The sequence below is a fragment of the Protopterus annectens genome, chromosome 2.part1 (assembly GCF_019279795.1).
Source record: "Protopterus annectens isolate FY-2018-M chromosome 2.part1, PAN1.0, whole genome shotgun sequence".
Taxonomy (NCBI): Eukaryota; Metazoa; Chordata; order Ceratodontiformes; family Protopteridae; genus Protopterus; species Protopterus annectens.
In genome coordinates, this window is record NC_056729.1 from 1,978,111,979 (window position 1) to 1,978,133,772 (window position 21,794).

The following is a 21,794-nucleotide window of genomic DNA, read 5'->3' on the forward strand; positions in this document are numbered from 1 at the left end:
ATACCATACTGATAACTCAAGCATGCAAGAATCAACTGTCTTGGTGGATCACGTCACCTCAACTTCTCCAAGGAAGACCCTTCACTCTCCCCCCCCCCTAGTTGCCACGTTGACAACAGATGCCTCCCTGATCGGGTGGGGGGGGCATTATCAGGGCAGGACAGTCCAGGGCACGTGGCAACCCTTCGAGTGCCATTTGCACATAAATGTCTTAGAGATGAGAGCAGTGCTTTTAGCGTTGCAAGCCTTTCACGACTCTCTTCCCAAAGGGACTATTGCAATTCAATCGGACAACATGTCCGTAGTGTGGTACATCAACAAACAAGGCGGAACCAGATCATACCCTTTATGTCGAGAAGCACTCAGACTTTGGCAATGGGCGATCTCTTCTCAGCGTTTTCTGATAGCAACGCATATTCCCGGGAAATCCAACGTTATTGCAGACAAATTGAGCAGAGCAATTCTCATGCCACACGAGTGGTCTCTAAAGAAATCAGTTCTAGAAGAAGTATTCCTAAGATGGGGCCAACCTTGCTGCGATCTTTTTGCTACTTCCCAAAACAGCAAGTGTCATGACTTCTTCACTCTCTTCCCGTTACCAGACCATCCCACCAGAGACGCTCTAGTCCACGATTGGCCCCGGGGACTTCTGTATGCCTTTCCCCTCATACCTCAACTAATTCAGAAAGCCATCGCCTTGAGAGTGACAATGATCCTCATTGCCCCTTACTGGTCTCGACAGATATGGTTTCCCTTTCTTCATCGCTACCTTTTGGAGCAGCCTTGGCATCTGGACCCAGTACCAGATCTGATTACCCATCAATCGGGTCAGCTGCACCAATCTCTGTCTTCTCTAAACCTCACAGCGTGGTTTCTCCGATTCCAACCTTAGCCAGGCTTCCTTCAATATCTCGGTCGGTCAGAGATATTTTGATAGCCTCTCATAAATCCTCTACCGGAAGATTTATACTAGCAAATGGAAACGTTTTTCCCTTTGGGCATCATCGAAAAACATAGATCCCTTTACTGCACCTATCCAGTCTATTTTAGACTTTCTAGCAGAACTCTTTCATTTAGGATCTTCTGCATCAACCATTAGAGTTCAATTGGCTGCCATATCAAATTTTCATGTTGGTGTCTCAGAATCCAGCATCATGGCTCACAAACTATGTAAAGCCTTCTTAAGGGGTGTATTTCTTCTCAAACCTCCAATCAAAGACCCTCCGCCTCAATGGGATTTGAACTTGGTTCTGGCATTTTTAATTCTTCCCCTTGAACCGGCTTCATGTTCTCTGAAATTGCTTTCTTGGAAGACACTTTTTCTGGTAGCTATAACTTCAGCGAAAAGAGTATCTGAACTCCATGCTCTGTGCAGTCGTCCTCCTTACTTAGTTTTTCACAAAGACAGGGTATCCCTCCGCACTAATCCATCCTTTTTACCTAAAATTTCTTCTCAAATTAACCTAAACCAAGTTATTGATCTCCCCGTTTTTCCTAACTATTCAAATAGGTCAGAGCAAAAGCTGCATTTTTTGGATGTTCATCGCCAACTGAGATATTACTTAGACAGGACTAAACAACTCAGGAAATCTGATCAATTGTTTCTGTCATATGCAGAAGGTAGATTGGGCCTTCCAGTCACTAAAGTATCCCTTTCTAGATGGCTCACGTCTACAATTACTTTCATCTATGAGATCAGACATCAAAAGCTCCCCTCAAGACCTAGAGCTCATTCAACTAGGGCATTAGCTACATCCATAGCCTTTCAGGACAGGTTGCCAATAGATTCAATTTGTGCAGCAGCCACCTGGGCTTCTCCTCATACATTCATTTCACATTACAAATTGAACATGGTTTCCAGAAGCCGTGCCAATTTTGGTTCCACTGTTCTCAAGAGTCTGTTCCGATAGGCCACCCGGGATAAGGTGCTAGGGATGCGGTCCCATCCAGCAAGAATGAAGGCGAGATTGACAACTTAACATTAAGAAGTTATGTACCTACCATAACGTTCCATGTTAGTTGTCTTCTTCTCGCCTTCTTTCTTGCGTCCCTCCTTCCTTCCCCCAAGCCTGGACAGACCGACCGGAATTCTTTTTGTGTTTCTTCTTATTTGTTACTCCCACACTTCTCCCACCTCTTCTATCTTTACTGAGGTCTGCTTTTTCTTACGCAGACTGTTTGAGGTGGGTTACCCTACTCCATTCTATGGAGACTAGGATTGCTTGGTATAGCTGTCAAACGAGATCTGAGTAGTTACCGCCTAGCATTGTGGGATATAGGGGAGCCTCGAGCCGGTGGAATTAGCTCTCGAGCTTTAGTATTGGCCGAGTCGGAGCCGAGGATCGGCTCCGAACCCATCCAGCAAGAAAGAAGGCGAGAAGAAGACAACTAACATGGAACGTTATGGTAGGTACATAACTTCTTATTCGCCTCCTATACTTTCAGACTTTATTACTTTATTTTTCAATGAGCTGCTTGCCATTTTGCTTTTAAAATTTGCATTTCCCTCAGCAAATAATGGTTATAACTCTCAAGATTAATTACTTGGACCTGTGGACAGCTCCGCTCTATGTAAAAGTAGTCAGCAATTGGAAAAAAAAACAGTTAACTTTGCAGCTGCATGAATGAATTTTTGTAAATTTCATTCAGTACACAGCGATCGGAAATGCACTGGCAAACTACCTTCAGTTACAGGCTTCTTGTCTTCCACTCAAAGTGTTTGATAATTAAAAAAAAAGCTAATATCTTTGCAGATGCAAGAAACTTAGCATTGTTAATACCTTTCATAATTTTGTCTTATGTTTTAAAACTGTTTGCATAAAGTTGTTTATAGTACAAGCAAATGACATTAATGTAGACATCCACCCATGTAAAAATAAGATAAAGTATCTTAATTTTACTTATAATCAGTATAGTTTACACCACACCACACCTCAGCAGTTGAAGATCATAGCATTACATTAACTTGAACCTGCTTTGATTCCGACATTCTTATCTTATTATACTGTAAAGCCAGGCCAGGTGCATAAAAGGTTACCACAAAGAGGTAATTTCCTGTGAAACAGAATTCCCATCCAGTCTAACCCAGTTATTGTACCTTGAGGAGTAATATGTATATTCTGGCTTGACTCTTGTGTCTAAGTTCACATCTTCCATTCCAAATATTCTCATCCCCCTGATGCAGCCTCATTTTTGCAAATCAGCTTCCAATTCCCACCCATGAATAGCATTCCCTGCTGAAAGCAAATTAGGGTCTATATTAGAACATCGAAGTTTCAAAACTTTGAATGTTCTAATATCAACCCCTATTCAGCAAAAGCTGAAAACATTGAACATACAGAACAGCGAATTTTTTCTTAGGGAAAAAATTTGCTGTTCCAAAACACATACGCACAACACAAGCACACCAAACAAACAGCAATCCACACACATACACCTAAAATCTTACACCTAACCCTACACTAAACTATACACACACCACTGACTATTCACTTATCTTAACCCAAACCCTAACCCTAAGGTCCGTCACTATCGCACACTTACCTCACCCGTACCATAACCCTAACTCACCTACCCTGCCCTAACGTCCACACAGTCGCACACATATCTAACCCGCGCCCTAACTCACCTAACCCACCCTAACCCTCACGTCCACACAATCGCACACATACCTAACCCGTACCCTAACCCTAACTAACCTATCCCACACTCAATCGCACACTTACCTGAACCCGACCCGTAACTTTCCACCACAGTGCTGAAAATACCAAAACAACAGAAACGGACAAATATTTTCCCTAGGAAAACATTTGGTTTTCTGTTGCTTCGATATTTTCAGCTTTCGCTGAATAGGGGTCAATATTAGAACATTCAAAGTTTTGAAACTTCAATGTTCTAATATAGACCCGCTAATTACCCCTCCCACAATTCTCTTAAGTTCCTAAATAATAGTTTTAGGTGGAATGTAAATGCATGCTAATTTAATCATCTTTCATTGCTAATAATCTGTTATTGTCACAAATGTGTCATTATCGTCTTTTTCTCTTCTTTCATAGTTGTAGTCTATTTTGCAATCAGTATTATTCATCATGCCTTTTCCATTGTCCCTGATACTCTGCTGAATATCCTTTCTAAAATCCTTTATTTGTCAAATTCACATGCTAATTTCTATCCAAGTGTGTCTCCTGAAGTGTTGCCTTTTGCATCCTGCAGTTCATAATTCAATTAAATTCTCTTTGCGTCATTTTATACATACAATTACATTTGTTTGTGTCCTTCGGCTTTTCCCGGTTAGGGGTCGCCACAGCGGAACTCCAGTCCTCTAATGATTGGCAGTAGATTTTTACGTACTGGCTTGCCGGGCCTAACGCACAACCTTCAACGAAGGAACGCCCATTCATGCATGTCGCTACACAGAAGACACTCTATCTGAGAATCGAACGGGCAACGTCTAACTGTGAGGCGACCTACAATTACATACCATAATATAATTGATAAGGCAGTCATTCTGATAAGAAGCTATTACTTTAATATATGTTTTCAACCTGTAACTTACACATAATATTAATGTTTGGCAGACTGATCTTATATGCAGTTGTAGCATCCCTGTTTCAACCCATATGCATTTGTTTCCAGATTTTTCATCTCAATAAAAACATTTGAGAAAAAAAATACTTAGTTTAATTTTAATCCACCACAATCCTTTTAATTTGCAACAAACCACAGAACTATATGCACTTTCCAAAAAAGAAAGTTACCCTCCCCCTATTGTAGGGTTAGTTGATGCCTATACTAAAGTTAAATTTTATCATGCTGGAAGTGCATAATAGAGCCTGTGTTCCACCTTGCACCAACACCAGTCATTGTTGTCCCACCAATATTTTCCTCCCATATGTCAAAAACAACTAGCATGTTCTTGGTTAAAAGCTTTTTAGTGTTAAGTAAAAGTGCACTGGTTACCCTTAAATGAATAAACTAGATTGTTTGCTGTTATGTTTAATACTGTAGTGATAAATTTTGCTAGGAAGGCATCTACTTGCAAAAATATTCCTTTCAATGTATCAAGCTTTGTTTATTCTCACTGAAGTGCTTGCTAGGTTCCCTTTAAGTACTAATTACTGTGTTTCGTTTACAAATGCCTTGGGGTTTGTGGTTCATCTGATTCCTGATTAATTAACTGCACCTGTAGACAGACCATCTCCATCTTTAGTGCTTTTCTGGTGGAGAGAAAAACAGGTAATAGTTTTATAAATGCATCCAACAGCACTTCTCAAATGCAGAGAAACTGTCAGTGTTCATCATATTGATCACTGCTACAGTAGCCCTAGCTATAAGGATTATATCCTGTCAAAACTGTAACAGGCAAACAGCTGCCAAAGCTTCCGGGCACCTTACATGTGCTCAAACCATTAATCATCTCAAGCTGAACTGCCTAAAAACACAGGATTGAGTGCTAAGCCTTTCAGAGCTTTCCTGCCACTGAGCGAGCACTCTTCTGCAGGATTTCAAGAAGTGACGATTCAACTTCTGATCTTCCTTTGCTGAGCAGATAAGTTCCCTTTGGGGAAAAAAAGTTTCCCATAAAAAATTGTTTAAATGCATTTTCCTACTTAGGAAAGTTATTTTCATCTAACAGTTTGTGTTTGTTGTTACAGGCTGTTAACAAGAATTAACTGTACTTTTAAACTGGAGCACACTTTTTCCATGTGAATTTAAAAGTTGTTCAAAGTAGTTGAAAACCACTTTTTGTGGAAAAAATTGTGCTTATTTTACTTTTTGGTGCTAACATAGTGTATTAAAGTGCTTTTTACTGTGTTTTATGGGGAAAAAGAGACTTTAATCAACTGTCATTTTTTGCAGGCTTATTTTTAGGTTCATAGATGTTTACTAGGCTAATGACCATAAGGGCCTTTTTAAGCCTAGCCATGCATCCCAAATCTCTGATGAGTTCTGATACCCTTTATAAGTGTAAGCATGGGCCTGGGAGACAAACCATTTACAGATTACCTGTCTGCATCAGAGACATAGGTGCCAAACCAGGGATGAATTTCTGGTTTCGGTAGTGTTGTCGCCTCACAGTAAGACGTTGTCCTGTTCGATTCTCAGCTAGAGCGTCTTCTGTGTGGAGACATGCTTGAATGGGTGTACCTTCGTTGAAGGTTGTGCGTCAGGGCCGGCAACTCGGCACGTAAAAATCTACTGCCAATCATTAGCGGACCGGAGTTCCGCTGTGGCAACCCCTAACCGGGAAAAGCCGAAAGACACAGCAACATCCAGTTGTCTAAGTTGCACTTGAATTGAATTAGGGAGGAACTCTGCTTCATGTGGATGGGGAGCCTGTTCCATAGATGGGGTAGTCTGTGGGATACATACTTATCTCTCCAGCAGGTCCTGTTTATATCACAGGCATGGTTTAAGTCTCTAGAACAGGTAATTCTGGTACTGTGTGTTTTATGGATATGCAGGAGGTCCATCAGAGTGTGGTCTGACAATGCCCTGTATGCCAGGCATAGATATCCCCTCAAAAGCCTGTAGGAGACAGAATACAGGGATAGGGCCTTGAGGTGGTCTGCATAGGACATATTACTTATGCCCTGTATTCTTTTAGTGAGGAACCTCTGTGGACGTTTCAGTTTTTGGATATGCCTGATTAGGTACATACCAAAGGGGGCATTGTACTCAATGATAGGTCTGATGAATGCTGAATACAATGGAAAAATAACTTTCTTGGACTTAGATGCCATACCTTTGTTTATAAGTTGCGCAACATAGAATGATTCTGCTTGTTTTCCCCAGGAAAGAGGCACCATTTCTGGCCTGACCATGCAATAAACTACCAGTTCTATGATCAGCCATTCTTTTGGACATAAGAAGAAAGAATTTATGCAAACAGCCTCTGCCACCACAGCAAGCTAGCAATTTGCCTCAATTGTAGGTGGATGACTGCTGTGGCCAAAACTGGTTCCTCTTACCAGTAATCTTTTGTCACAGATCCGTGTGGGGTAGAACTTACAGCCACTGTGGACCATGGGTTAGCCACATCCTATCCAGCTCTTGGTGCCGCCTCAGTGGGCAAGGAAGAGCACTCTTGGCATTTCTTGGAGAGGAAACAGGGGGGCTACCCTGATTAGTCAGAATGTTGTGCCCATTGCTGGGGAAGCTGCTGCTACCATTAGCAACACTGTTAGCCCAATTGTTCCTGTCAAAAAGAAAAAAACAACTAAACATGCATCTTCTCCTTCTCCTCAAATTTCTCGAGACAGGAGTATTTTACTAGATTTGGCTCAGTTTCTAATTCAGGCTATCGATCCTTCTTATAAGGAGATTTCTGTTAAAAGAAAGGGAGGTGCATCTTTTCCTGAAGAGATTCAAGATTCTGAGTGTGGACAGGAAGATGCAGGGACAGATAGTTTTTTTCCCTGATTCAGACATGGAGGAGAGCAAAGTGCCTGATTGTCCTTGTTTGGGGGGGGGGTTCTTTCTCTAAGACTATTTCCAGAATGTGCCAGTGTTTTCAGTAGAATAACACTGAGGTTTATCAGTTCCTCAGAAAATATTATGAGCTATTACAGATGGAATTTCCAGAACCTTCACCCATCCCTCCAGTGCTGTCATCTTCGGATGATGTGTGTATCACTGCCTGCAATTTTTCCGACATTCAGGCCTGCTGCCCTTAAAAAGAGCAGATAGATTGTATTAAGTTCCTCAGTCTTTAATTTTTTATGCAATCAACCAATAGCAGCTAGGTCACTTTAATCATACTTCTGATAAACGTAGTTAATTACAATTCTTTACTTTCTGGCAAGGATGGAAAAATAATTGATAAGTATGGGAAAAAGAGTATGCTTCTGCAACTTTGATTTTCAGAATTGTAAGATGCCAGGCTCATAAGTTAATTTTCACTAAAGTGAAAGTATGAGGATTGATTTGTCTGCAGCTTCTTCTTGTTAGGAAAAATCTGCTTTAAATGGTTTGATTTCTTCCATTTTATGGGTCTCAACTCAACCAAGGATAGTCCAAGTCTGAATGACTATTTAATGGACCCCATCCCACACTGGCAGTCCTCTTTCCCTTCCAGAAAGTCTAAATCTCCACCTGTCTCTTTGGCAACAGGTAGTTTCAGACAGTTCTAAAGATCATTCTTCAAGGTTACAGATGGCAATGAGAGGAAATTTCTCCTTTCCAGAGGGTAATCCCTTTTCCAACAGACCAGGCTCTTTTATTTCCACTTGTCTTTCATCACATGCTGCCCAGGTAGTGACAGAACCAGTTCCTCCTTGTCAGGTGGGGAAAGGTTTTTTATTCAGTGATAGTTTTAGTGGCAAAGAAAGAAAATGCTTGGAGACCAGTTCTGGATCTTTCTTTTCTTAAATCTGTTTAGGATAGTGCCCATGTTAAAACTTATGTCACTTCACAACTTCTTTCAAGTTTACTGGCAACGCTAGATTTAAAAGACACATCATCACATCCATATTCATCCAGTCTTCAGGCATTTCTTACAGTACTGTGTATCTGGATCACATCATCAGTTTTCTGCCTCATCATTTGGACTATCTATGCACCAAGAGTGTTCACAAAGTGTCTAGCTCCAATTATAGCTCATTGCAGACTACAGGCTATCAACATTTTTGTATATTTACATGACTTGCTTATCTTGTGGAGGCTTTTTCAAAGCGTCAGGACTCTTGTCACTTGGGTGAGGGATCTCTTACATAAGCTGGGATTCCAAGACAGCATTCAAAAGAATTCTTTACTCCTTCACACAAGATTGTGTTCCTGGGGTGGCAGCCGGACATCTCAGTTCAAAGATCTTATCTGAAGTAGTTAACTTAATTTGTGCAGCAACCTATGGGAATCGGATCCGAGTCGGCAGTTTTCAACAGCTTAGATCCGAGCTCCAAGCTCTTCCCCCTACCCATAATCCCCTGCCAACCCTGACTGACCTCAGATCTAGTTTGCCGCGGTTTAACCAACAGCAGCTCGATCTTGAGTTCCAGGCGTTTAGAGTTTTTGTGAGAAAAATTTAACTTTTTCTTTCTCTTTTCTGCCCTACTTGGTTGTGAGTGCTTTCAGGTCCCTTTTTGACTAAAATCTTCCCTAGCTTAACTTTATATTTTTTGTAATTAACCTCCCCCTTCCCTCGTGGTTCCGTTAGGGTTGTGTGCACGTGTTTGGGGTCTAACTTGTGTGGCTGTCCTTCTTTAATTAAAATGTCTGAGGCCCCAAAGCCTATTTTTCCTAAGTGCACCGAGTGTGGCCATAAGCTGTCCCCGGCGGATGGCCACACTTGGTGCGTGCTGTGCCTTGGGGTTGAGCACCTCTCTTCTGGTTGTTCCATTTGTGAGGCGTTCAACCCCAGGGTACTTAAGGACCGGAGGTCTAAGCTGATTCTGGTGGGTCTTCTGCCCGGATTCGGCTTCTACCTCTGGTCCTTCCGTGGCTCCCGCCGCGGCGGCTGCCACTCCTGCTTCCCTACCCCCGACCGGGACTCAACCTCTCGCCTTAGGCCCGGAGGAGAGGGAGGCTAGGAAAGAGAAAAGGAGGGAGAAACACCACAAGTGGTGGGCAGAGGCCTCCGCTTCGCCCCCCCCGGCTAAGCGGTCTTCTCCCTTCATGACTTCTGGGTCTCCTCCTTCTCGGATCCGGTCTCTTTGCTTTTCACTGGGTCCTGAGGAGGAGGAGACCCGATCTCCCTCGAGGTCATTGAGGTGGCACTCCCATCCCACCTCGGTGGCCTCAACAAGATCGACCTGAAGCCTCACGGATGCAGATTTGGACCGGATGATGAGAAGATTCCTCCAGGCCCAACTGCAGATGGGAGTGCTCCTGCCTCCCGGAGAGCTCAACCCCCTTCTTTGCCTCGATAGCTCCTTCTCCGTCCTGCTTCCCGGGCTCGTAGTCTTTGGAGCTGGGCAGCCTTGGAGCCAGGGGTGTGTCAGCGCCGATAGTCTCGGGTACTTCGGCGCCGACACTTCCCTCGAGTCTGTCGGGTCCATTTTCGTTGGATCCGAGCTCTCGGAGCCGAGGGCTGAACTTCGGATCCGGGGGTATCAGTATGCCTTCGGCTCCGTCCAGGTCGGAGCATGCTGGTCCCTTGGATTCGATCGCTTCGGCACCGGCCCCGATCCGTCCGTCGGATCCGAGTGAGGGTCTGCTTTCGGATCCTAGAGAGAGCAGCTCTCCCTCGGCATTCGACGTGGTGGAGAGGGCTCTGTCGAAAGATTCCAGGCCCCTGGCCCTTGCCACGGCTCCACCCTGCACTCCTTCTCTGTTGGGCCCGACTTCCATCACTCGGCCCCAGGGACAGCCTGCTTTGACGTCCCAGGTCGTTCCTTTGGAACAAGACGTTGCTGGTGAGACCTCCTCGGACAGCCCCCCGAGGAGGTTCCTCACAAGCGAAAGTGCAAGAGGAGGCACCTGGACTTCCCCGAGTCCTTGACTGAGGACACGGACTTGGAGGAAGGGGAAGGCTCCCCAAGATCACCCCCCGAAGATGTCTCTTTTGGTGACATCATGGAGATGCTCAGGATAAGGGGGGGGGCGGTCTGCCCCAAAGCCTACCTCGGACGAATCCGTGTTCCTGGAGGCGTTTGAAGCAGGCCAGTCTACCTCTTGGGTGTCCCCTCCGGCTGACCCCCTGGTAGATTTGATTACTACCAGGGCATGGAAGGAGCCGGACACTGTGGAGCCAGTCCCCAAGCGCCCAGATAAAATTCTTAGCCCCCCCCCCCCTCTGACAAGTCCCATTGGAGTAAGGGTCCCCCTGTAGATGCCATGTTGGTGGCAGCGGCCACCAAGAGGGAACTAGCTCAGGAGAGTCCCTCAGTCCACCCCCCGAGCAAGGAGTCTCGGTCGATGGACCATTTAGGGAAGCGGGTTTTTAGTTTGGCTACCTTCTCTGTGAGGTCGCTGATCTACATGGCACATGTTCTTCGACTGCAGCGGGACCTTATCAAAGAGTATGCTGTGTCACCCCCCGAGTCCATGTCGGCGGAGGACAAACAGTTGCACTCCACCCGGATGGCCACTCTCCGATCTATATCAAACACCTCTATGCGGCTACTGTCCCATGCCATGGAAGGAGCTGCTAGAGCCAGCGGAGCGGGCCTCGTCATGAGGCATCAGGCCTGGCTCTGTCACTGTGATTTCGCGGAACCCTTCAAGGTGTCTTTCGCTAATGCCCCTTTTGATGGTTCTGCCCTTTTTGGCAAAACCGTTTGCAGTACTTTGGTCCAGAACGAGAAGGACGGGAAGATGTTGTCTGCCATTGGAGTCAGCTTCTCTGCTCCCCAGAGGTCCTTCTCCAAGAACCAAAAGGGACAGAAGAAGATGTGGTTCCGGAAGTCGCAACAGTCCCGTCCCGCTCCAGACTCCTAGCCCTTCCGCGGCAGAGGAGGGCAGGGTGGACGCCGCCCTAGAGGCAGAGGGGGCCCGAGGAACTTTGGCTCCAGAGAACCTTTCTCGACCAACCCACGCAACACCCCTGAGGGGTTGCCCGACTGCTCCACTCTGGAGGCAGTCGGGGGGCATTTCTCGAAGCACCTAGCAGCTTGGAAGTCCATCACGACAGACCGCTGGGTGCTTCGCATCATATCCAGAGGATATCAGATCCCCTTCTCTCTTTACCCACGCAGCCCCAGATACCTCCCCGATGTCCCACCCGATCAGAGGGAGGCCGCAGCAATGGAAATCCAACAGTTGCTGGAAAAAAGAGCCATCCAACACGTCCCCCCAGACCAGTGCTGGTCGGGTTTTTACTCCAGGTTCTTCTTGGTGCCAAAAAAGACGGGGGACTTAAGACCAATCCTCGGCCTCTCCCCCCTGAACCTGTCAGTAAACAAAGAGAAATTCTGCATGGTCACCCTTCAACCCAGTCTCCCCCTCTTGTGGGAGAATGACTGGATGTGCTCTATAGACCTCAAGGATGCTACTACCACATTCTGATGGACAGGCGATCCAGAAGGTTCCTCCGCTTCCGGCTAGGAGCCAGTCATTACCAATTCAGGGTCCTCCCCTTTGGTCTCACCACAGCCCCCAGGGTGTTCACCAAAGTGAGTGTTTGCGGTGATAGTGGCCCACCTGAGGCTCCAGGGAATTCAGGTTTTCCCATACCTGGACGACTGGCTCCTGACCGCCCCGACAAGGCATCTACTCTGCGCAGCCAGAAACTACTTTCTTCGTCTAGCTCCCCGGCTGGGGATCACTATCAACATAGAGAAGTCGTCTCTTGCCCCGCCTAAGACCATAGACTTCATACAGGCCAGATTAAACACAAACAAGCTCCTAGCCTTTTTGACCACGGACTGGCTACGAATCCTGAGGCTACATGTGCGGGCCATTATACAATCCCCAGCTCCTCCAGCAGAATTGGTCCTGAGGGCTCTAGGTTCAATGGCGGTGGCAGTCAATCTATTGCCAATGGCGCGTTTGAACATGAGGGTCTTACAATGGACCCTCCAAGTCCAGTGTTCCTTTCTTCAATATCCTCTCAGCCATCCCATTCCCCTCAGCAGGGCTTGCAAGAGGGCCCTCTTATGGTGGCTCCAATCTCCGGACCTCCAGGAAGGACGCCTCTTTTCTATGGCCCCTCCCCTAGCCATGTTGACCACGGACACCTCCCGCCTCGGGTGGGGGGGCATTGTTCAGGCAGGACAGTCCAAGGCACGTGGGACCTCACTGAGACTTCATTACATATCAGTGTCCTAGAGATGAGGGCAGTGCTGTTGGCGTTGCAAGCACTTCAGGACCTTCTTCCTGTAGGAACGATTGCGATTCAGACGGACAACATGTCTGTTGTCTGGTACATCAACAAACAAGGAGGAACCAGGTCTTACCCACTCTGTCGAGAGGCCATGAGGGTGTGGGAATGGGCGATCTCCACCAACCGTTTTCTCATAGCAACGCACATTCCGGGGCGGTCCAACATCCTAGCGGACAGACTAAGTCGCACCATCCTGTTACCATACAAGTGGTCTCTGAATCTCGAGGTAGCGAATCGGATTTTTGCCGAATGGGGTCAACCCTGTTGCGATCTCTTTGCCTCTCCCTCGAACACAAAATGTTACGACTTCGCTCTCATCCCCCCCCCCCCGGGGAATCTCCGAGAGACGCTCTGGTGCATGCTTGGCCTCCCGGTCTACTTTATGCTTACCCTCCTCTTCCTCTGATGCTAAAGTTTCTGCAGAAAGCCAGTCGGTTGGGGAGCAGGATAATCCTCATTGCCCCATTCTGGCCTCGTCAAGCCTGGTTCCCTTACCTTTGGTCTCATCTGGTGAATCCTCCTTGGATTCTGGATCCCCTTCCGGATCTAATATCCCACCCCCTAGATCTCCCAGTCCCGAACCTGGACAATCTCAAGCTCACAGCTTGGCTGCTCCAGTTCCACTCGTAGCTAGGACTCCCGGTATCTCTTCCCCTGTTAAAGCTATTCTAGTAGCAGCGCACAAGCCTTCTACTAGAAAGATTATAGTAGCAAATGGAAGCGTTTCTCCATTTGGGCGAAACGTCGAAATTTGGATCCTTTCACAGCTCCTTTGCCCGCTGTATTAAACTTCCTGTCAGGGCTGTTTCATCAGGGGGCTAGCTCTTCCACAGTCAAGGTTCAACTAGCAGCTATCTCTCATTATCACGTGGGAAATGAACTGGGCCCTTTGATCACCACGAAATTGTGTAAGACCTTTCTGAAGGGCACCTTTCTGCTCAGACCTCCAGTGAAGGATGTAGTCCCTCCTTGGGATTTAACGCTGGTGCTTCAGGCCTTGACAGCTCCCCCATTTGAGCCTGCAGCTTCAGTAGATCTTAAATTCTTGTCATGGAAAATGGCCTTTCTTGCCACTATCACCTCGGCTCGAAGGGTCTCTGAACTACAAGCCCTCTGTGTAAAACCCCCATACTTGACATTTCACAAGGATAGAGTTTACCTCAGGACCAATCCCTCTTTTCTTCCCAAGATTGCGTCTGAGTCGAATCAGTCCATTAACCTACCAGTCTTTTTTACTAATTACCAAAACAAAGGGGAATACAAATTACACTCACTGGATGTGCATAGACAACTTCGCTTCTACATCCACAGGACATCTGGTCATAGGCAATCTGACCAGTTGATGTTATGTGATCCTATCTCGCCTACATTCTGACTGATGGGTTCGGAGCCGATCCCTCGGCTCCGACTCGGCACGCTTATGCCAAAGAGCGAAGTCTCTTATTGGCTGAGCTTACTATATCCCAGGATGCACCACTACCAGTCCCCCAGATCTCGTTTGCCGCTAACCTGCGAAGACGTGGTCTTGAGCTGGCTGAGCTGAGTAGTTATTTTTGACTAACTTTTTCTGTCAGTTTTTGCTGTTTTCTCTCAAAAAGCTGTTTTAACAGCTATTCTTACATTGTTGTGTGATTGGATTGGATTTGTTGTGAATTTTTGTTGTGTGATTGGGTTGAGTTTGGCAGGCCCCCTTCATCTAGGGCCTTCCCGGTTAATCAACCCTCCTACTTCTACATGTAGTAAAAAGGCTTTAAGTTTTTGGTAGCTGTTTGTTCTTACAGGGTCTTCAAAGTCCCTTGTCATTTGTGAGTGATAACTGTAAGCCTGTACTTAGGGGTTTCTCCAGTAATTGTATTTTTCCAGTCAGATTACTGAAATTCTCCCTATAATGTCTCAGAATCCAAGGCCTTCGGGCTTTAAAAAATGTGTAAAATGTAGTTTCAAAATGTCCATCACGGACGATCACTGCTCTGTGTGTATTGCTTAGGGCAAAACATTTACAGGAATCATGTAGCGTATGTCACGCTTTTTCCTCAAGGGTCCTCCAGGAGAGGAAAAATAAATTAATTCTTAAGGGATTAATTAAGCCTTCATTTGAAGAAGCCTTGGCATCCTCTCCTTCTCCGCCAAAAGAAAGGGCCGGTTCCGACCAGTCCGCCGGATCCGACCGCTAAGAGACATAGGCAGGCCTCTCCTTCGGCTCCAAGGACTTGGAGCCGAGTCTGCCTCGATGCCACCAGTGTCGACTCCTCTGGCTTCGGGCCGATGGCTGGGGCATCGAGGCGGGTCACCGCCGTCGGCTCCACTGCTCGGAGCCGACAAGGGTCGCCGCCAGACACTTCCTCCTCGGCGCCAAGTCCACCGGCACCGATGGAATCTGGTGTGTGTATTCCCTCGGCGCCGATACTCATCGAGTCGCCGAGCCGGTCCCCTAGCCCTTTGGGGCCGTTGGAGAGGCCGTCTCGACCCGTTCTGTTTCCTCTCGGTCTCGAGGATGTCAGATTCTGATATAGACAGGGTGCTCCAAAGACTGTTCCAGTCCCCAGTCTTCCAAAATTTGTTTCGTTCCGACCCAGTTGGCTTGAGCCGATGACCTGGCCCACCCATTGCCATTCCTCCTCCGACTGCTTGGCTCCGTCGGAGCAGGTGCTGTTGGAGCGGTGGAGATCTCAGGGTCGGCTCCGACCCTTACTCCAACCCGGCCGGTCCGAGTTTGGTACGGACGTCTTCAGCTGGACCCGGGGTGATGTTTCGGGACCTATGCTTTGGGTTCCGAGCCTCCCCTCGGTGCCGGCTGCGGGACTTCCGTCGGCTATCACGGCTCGGGACCGGACACTCCCAGGATTCTGGGGTCCGGCTTTCAGAGCCATGAGGAGTGCCTTGGCCAAGTCCTCTTCGGCCATCTCCCGGCTTTACCGGCACCTTCCCTAGGCGTGGAGACTGGGTCTTTGGCAGTTCCCCTGTCCGTAGTCAGGAGCCCCGGGCCTGAGGTTACCCCCAGTGGGGTTCCCTCCTCCTGAGGGTTCTTCTGAGCTGTCTTGAGGAACCCCCAAGGAAGAGATCGTGCAAGAGGAAGCACGTGGACTCCCCGAGTCTATTACTTCAGACACTGATCTGGATGATGCAGAGGGGTCCCGAGTCGCCCTCGGATGATGTCTCATTTGCAGACATCTTAGAGATCCTCAAACAACGAGGCGGCTGGATATCCAAACCCCTCTGCTGACGAGTCAGGGGTCCTCAAGGCCTATGGGGCTGAGCCCTCCGCCTCGTGGGTGTCACCGCCTTGACGAGCTTCTGGATTTAGTTTGTCAAGGGCGGGAACATCCAGATACCGGGGAACCAGCCCCTTCTCGCCCAAAAAAAATTTTGTCTGCTCCCCCGGAGAAGGAGTTCCTTACTAAAGGCGTGGCTGTAGATGCCATGGTGGTGGCATCTGCTACACAACAGGACGTGGCAGAGGCTTCAACGTCCGTCCATCCTCCTAATAAGGAGTCTAGGAGTATGGACAGGTGCGGAAGCGCACCCTGACTTCAGCGGCCTTTACGTAGGTCTCTGAATTATTTGGCACATTTTACCAGGCTTCAGAGGGATCTGGTCAAGGAGTTGTCAGATTCCCTCTCGGGTAACCTACCTGAGCAGCTAGCCCAGTCGGTTAGCTCTCAGTTGGCTATCCTTACGTCAATTTCTAACTCGTCCATGAGGCTCATTTCTATGCGGCCGAAGGGCGGGTAGAGCTGCAGGCACAGGCGTGGCTCTCGGAGACAAGCCTGGCTCGCTTGTGTCAGTTTGGAGGCCTTCAAGTCTTCCTTCACGCCCCTTTGATGGGTCCTCCTTGTTTGGACCCAAGGTTAAAGACACCCTTACCGCTGTGAGCAAGAGGGAAAAACTTTATCTGCCGTATGGGCCCGTTGTTCCACTCCCTTTCGGCCTTACCCCAAGGCTAAAGGAGGGGAAAATGTGGTTCCGCAAATCTCAAGTTTTTCTCTCAACAGCAGGAAGATTCCTTCCAGAGGCAGAGGACGGGAAATTTTTCAGGGAGACGCCGTCCCAGAGGCGCAGAGGGCCCCGCAATTCTGGAGACCGCGAGTCCTTTCGTGGCTCTTCAGCCTCCCACGTCATGAGGGATTGCCCGGCTGTGCTGCTCGAGCCAGTCGGGTGTCGTTGCCAAGCACCTAAAAGCCTGGGAGTCAATCACTCAGGACAGATGGGTGCTGGATCATTGCCGGAGGTTACACCATCCCATTCATATACTCGCCCCACCGTCCAAAAGAATCCCGGACCCACCACCCAGTCAAAGGGAAATGGCAGCCGCAGAAGCTTTAAAGCTGCTAGAAAAGAGTCATCCAACCGTCCCCACAGACCAGATCGGATCAGGAAATTACTCCAGGTTCTTTTTAGTGCCAAAAGACAGGGGACCTGAGACCAATATTGGATCTCAGCAGACTGAACCAATCCGTCCACGAAATCCAAATTCCGAATGGTCACGTTACAATCCATTCTCCCACTGTTGGAGAAGGATGTTTGGATGTGCTCCATAGACCTCAAGGACGCCTATTATCACATACCGATACATCAGGCGTCCAGGAGGTATCTGCGCTTCAGCCTGGGAGTCAGTCATTACCAATTTTGGGCTCTGCCCTTTGGTCTCACCACAGCCCCCAGGGTGTTCACCAAGTGTTTGGCAGTAGTGACGGCTCACCTGAGAAGTCTTGGATTCCAAGTGTTTCCCTATCTGGACGACTGGCTCCTGACTGCAACCACCAGGCATCTACTAATGGACAACCTCAAAGCTACCATCTCCTGGGTGTTACCCTGGGGATTACATTCACTTGGTCAAAGGCTGTCTTGCTGCGCTCTCAACGATAAGGTTCATAGGAGCAGAGATAGACTCAAGATTGATGCTGCCTTTCTTCCTGCCGAAAGGATCCAAACTTTACAGGGCCAAGTTCAAGCTCTAATCTCGAGATCCAAAGCCCCAGCCAGGATGGTTCTACAAGTTCTAGGCTCAATGTCTGCCACGGTTCTTTTAGAAGCTCTGGCAAGATTGCACAGGAGGATTCCACAGTGGCTATTGTCAACGCAATGGTCCTTTCAGGATCTTCCCTCAATCATCACATCATGATTACGGAAATATGCAAAGGGACCTTCGCTGGTGGCTTCAGACATCCAATTTGGATCAAGGAAACCCTTTGTTCTTCCCTCTCCAGTGGTTACCCTGACGACAGATGCCTCCCAGATAGGGTGGGGGCATTGTCTGGGCAGGCTAGTTCAGGGCTCCTGGCTTCCAGAGAAGCTCTTCTCCACATCAACGTGTTGGAGATGAGGGCTGTACTTCTATCCCTACAGGCCTTACACGAGTTTCTTCCTCAGGTCATCATCGCCATCCACACAGACATGTCGGTGGTCTGGTATCTGAACAAACAAGGAGGGACCAGATCGTACCCCTTTGCAGAGAGGCCATGAGGTGTGGGAATGGGCTGTAGCTACCAACCGCTTCTTGGTAGCGACCCACATCCCGGAAGGTCAAATATATTGGCAGACAAATTGAGCAGGACAATTCTCTCCTCACGAGTGGTCTCTAAACCACACAGTAGCAGCTCAGGTTTTCAGGAGATGGGGGCCCTGCTGCGACCTATTTGCAACTCCACTAAACACCAAGTGCCAAAGGTTCTTCTCCTTGATCCCACATCAGCGGGTACCAGCTATGGATGCTCTAGCACAACCTTGGCCAACAGGGCTACTTTATGCCTTTCCTCCAATTCCACTTCTCCCCAAAGTTATTCAAAAAGCTTCTCAATTGGGGTCCTCAATGATACTGATTGCCCCATACTGGCCTCGTCAGGTATGGTTTCCTTACCTGAAGAAGCATGCGGTGGACGATCCGTGGACTTTAGACCTAATTCGGACTTGCTAATCCATCAGTTGGGACATCGGCATCAGTCCCTTCAATCTTTGAAATTGACAGCTTGGCTCCTCCACTTCCGACTTTAGTTAGAAAGCACACATTAGACCCGGAAGTTGTTCACATTTTATCTTCGGCCCACAAACCCACCACTAACAAATTGTACCTCAGTAAGTGGAAGAGGTTTGCTATCTGGGCTCAACTCAAGGGCTTAGACCCTATCTCTGCTCCTGTCCCAGAGGTTTTGAAATTCTTAACATCCCTGTTTAATCAAGGATCTTCTGTCTCAACTATTAAAGTCCAACTAGCGGCTATCTCTAAATTCCACGAATCCATGGATCCTCCTTTGATGAGCAACAGACTATGCAAAACTTTCATTAAAGGTGCGAGCCTATTAAGACCCCCAATTTTTCATCCTGCACCTCCATGGGATCTTGATTTGGTGCTTCAAGCATTAACATCTTCCCCTTCGAACCGGCTGCTACATGTGAGTTAAAATATCTGTCTTGGAAAACTGCCTTCTTAGTTGCAATTACTTCTGCAAGAAGGGTTTCAGAGCTTCAAGCCCTGTCTATTAAGCCACCGTACTTGATTTTCCACAAGGATAGAGTTTCACTTAGGCCAAATCCATCCTTTGTCCCAAAGGTTTGTTCTAGTTTCTGTCTCCAACAATCTCTGAACTACCAGTTTTCTTCCCAAAATTCTCCAATGAAGCAGAATACACTCTCATAAATTGGATGTTCACAGGCAATTACGCTTCTATTTAGACAGGACTCAGCAACTTCGTAAGTCAGACCAGTTGTTTGTGTCCTTCTCAGATAATAAATTGGGCCAAACCATCACAAAAGCTACTATCTCCAAATGGATCAGAGATTGTATAACTCAGGCTTATTCTTCTTGAATAAGCAACTTACAACATCCATCAAAGCTCATTCTACCAGGGCTATGGCTACTTCTATAGCTTTTCATTCCAAGTCGCTATATCGAAATTTGTGCTGCGGCTACTTGGTCCAATGCACTGACACTTTCATTTCCCACTACAAATTGGATGTGGCATCTAGAGGACGAGCTTCATTTGGTTCCACGGTACTCAGGAGTGTTTTCCAGTGAGCCACCCAGGATTCAGGTGCTAGGACGCTGTCCCATCAGTCAGAATGTAGGCGAGATAGGATCACATAACATCTTTTAGTTATGTACTCACCATAACTTCAGATGTTTGGGATCCATCTCTACATTCCTAAAACCCACCCTCCTTCCCCTGCCTTGGAGATCAGAAGAGATTGAACGGTTTTGAGTTCTACTGTTTATCTTGTTTCATCTGACGATGTTATATAAGGCAAGTGCATGTGTGCATGTATGCGGACAAACTAGATCTGGGGACTGGTAGTGGTGCATCCTGGGATATAGTAAGCTCAGCCAATAAGAGACTTCGCTCTTTGGCATAGCAGTGTAGTCGGAGCCGAGGGATCGCTCGAACCCATCAGTCAGAATGTAGGCGAGATGGATCCCAAACATCTGAAGTTATGGTGAGTACATAACTAAAAGTTTGTCTCCTTTGCCAAATTTAACTTGGGTAAATCTGTGTCTAAAGTCATGCTGTCTAGATGGATTTCACAGTGTATCCTTTTAGCATATGAAAGTTCTGGCAGGCCCACACCTCATGGAGTCCATGCCCACTCTACTCGATCTATGTCTACCTCTGCGGCCTTTAGAGCTAGAGTTTCTTTGGATGATATTTGCTCGGCAGCCACTTGGGCCTCATCTCATACCTTTATCAGTCACTATAAATTGGACATTATCTCCAAAGGGAGAGCATCCTTTGGCTCTGCAGTGCTCCGGAACATCCTTCCATGAAGGCCGCCCAAGGTTCAGGTAGCTGAGGACTCTGTCCCATAGGTTGCTGCACAAATGAAGTTAACTACTTCAGATTAAGAAGTTATGTACTCACCATAATGTTCCATCTGAGTAGGTAAACTTCATTTGTCAGCAACTCCTCCCTCCTGCCCCCTCACCTTCGGATGTTTTTTCATACTCAGGTTTACACGGTGTGTTACCTATTTTATATTTGAGAGTAATTATCTTCAAGCAGTATCTGCTTTTGGGCAAAGTCGATCTGAGGTCAGTCAGGGTTGGCAGGGGATTATGGGTAGGGGAGGAGCTTGGAGCTCGGATCTAAGCTGTTGAAAACTGCAGGCTCTGATCCGAAGTCGGATCCGATTCCCATAGGTCGCTGACAAATGAAGTTTACCTACTCAGATGGAACGTTATGGTGAGTACATAACTTCTTATTCTTTCACAGTAAAAAAAAAAATCTATAGCTAGATCTATTTCTAAGTTTTTACACTCAGACGTCTGTCACTGTGATGGAATACCTCAGAATTTTGGCTCTCGTGACATCTGTGATTCTCATGATACCCCTTGCTAGACTCGACATAAGGAAGTTACAGTGGTATCTGAAGCATCTTTGTTCCCCGCTCTAATATCCTTTGCCTTTTCAAATCGCAGGGTTTGGTTTGTCAAAGGAGAAATCACTTGGCAGAGACAGAAAATATTCTTAAATCCAGGTCTACCCCCCTTCCTCCCTGTTCAAAAGAAATCAGTCACCACAGATGTGTCAAAATTTGCTTGGAGAGCAGCTTCAGGAGGGATAAAAGTACAAGATGTGTGGGACACCAAGGACAGACACAAGCACATAAATATAAAAGAGTTGCTTGCCCTGATTATTGCACTCAACTCTTTGAATTGCCTTTGCCCCCCCCCCCCGAGACCTCTTCAAGTTGTTACAGACAATACCATAGTCATGTACAACATCAACAAGCAAGGGGGAACCAGGTCAAACCCCCTTGCAGGCTAGTCATGTTAGCTTGAGATATAGCTTCACAGCACAATCTCAGTGTACATGCATCCTACATTCAGGGAGAGCTAAACTGTAGCAGACAAGCTGAGCAGGGCAAGGGCCGCCCCTCACGAATGGAAACTAGATCAGGGGTCTTCCAAGATTTGATCCATGTGTGGGGTGTTCCTCAATTAGAATTATTTGCCTTCTCTTTGAACAGTCAGCTTGCAAGATTCTGCTCCAGGACTCCATGCAAGAAGGCCTAGAAAAACAGATGACTTTTCTTTAACTTGGAC

At 47.2% G+C, this 21,794-nt stretch overlaps 1 protein-coding gene across 1 annotated transcript in view; it reads left to right on the plus strand.

The window, feature by feature from the left end:
- ADAMTS6 (ADAM metallopeptidase with thrombospondin type 1 motif 6) overlaps positions 1-21,794 on the plus strand; it is a 2,910,080-nt gene that overhangs the window by 429,855 nt on the left and 2,458,431 nt on the right. The window lies entirely within an intron of this gene.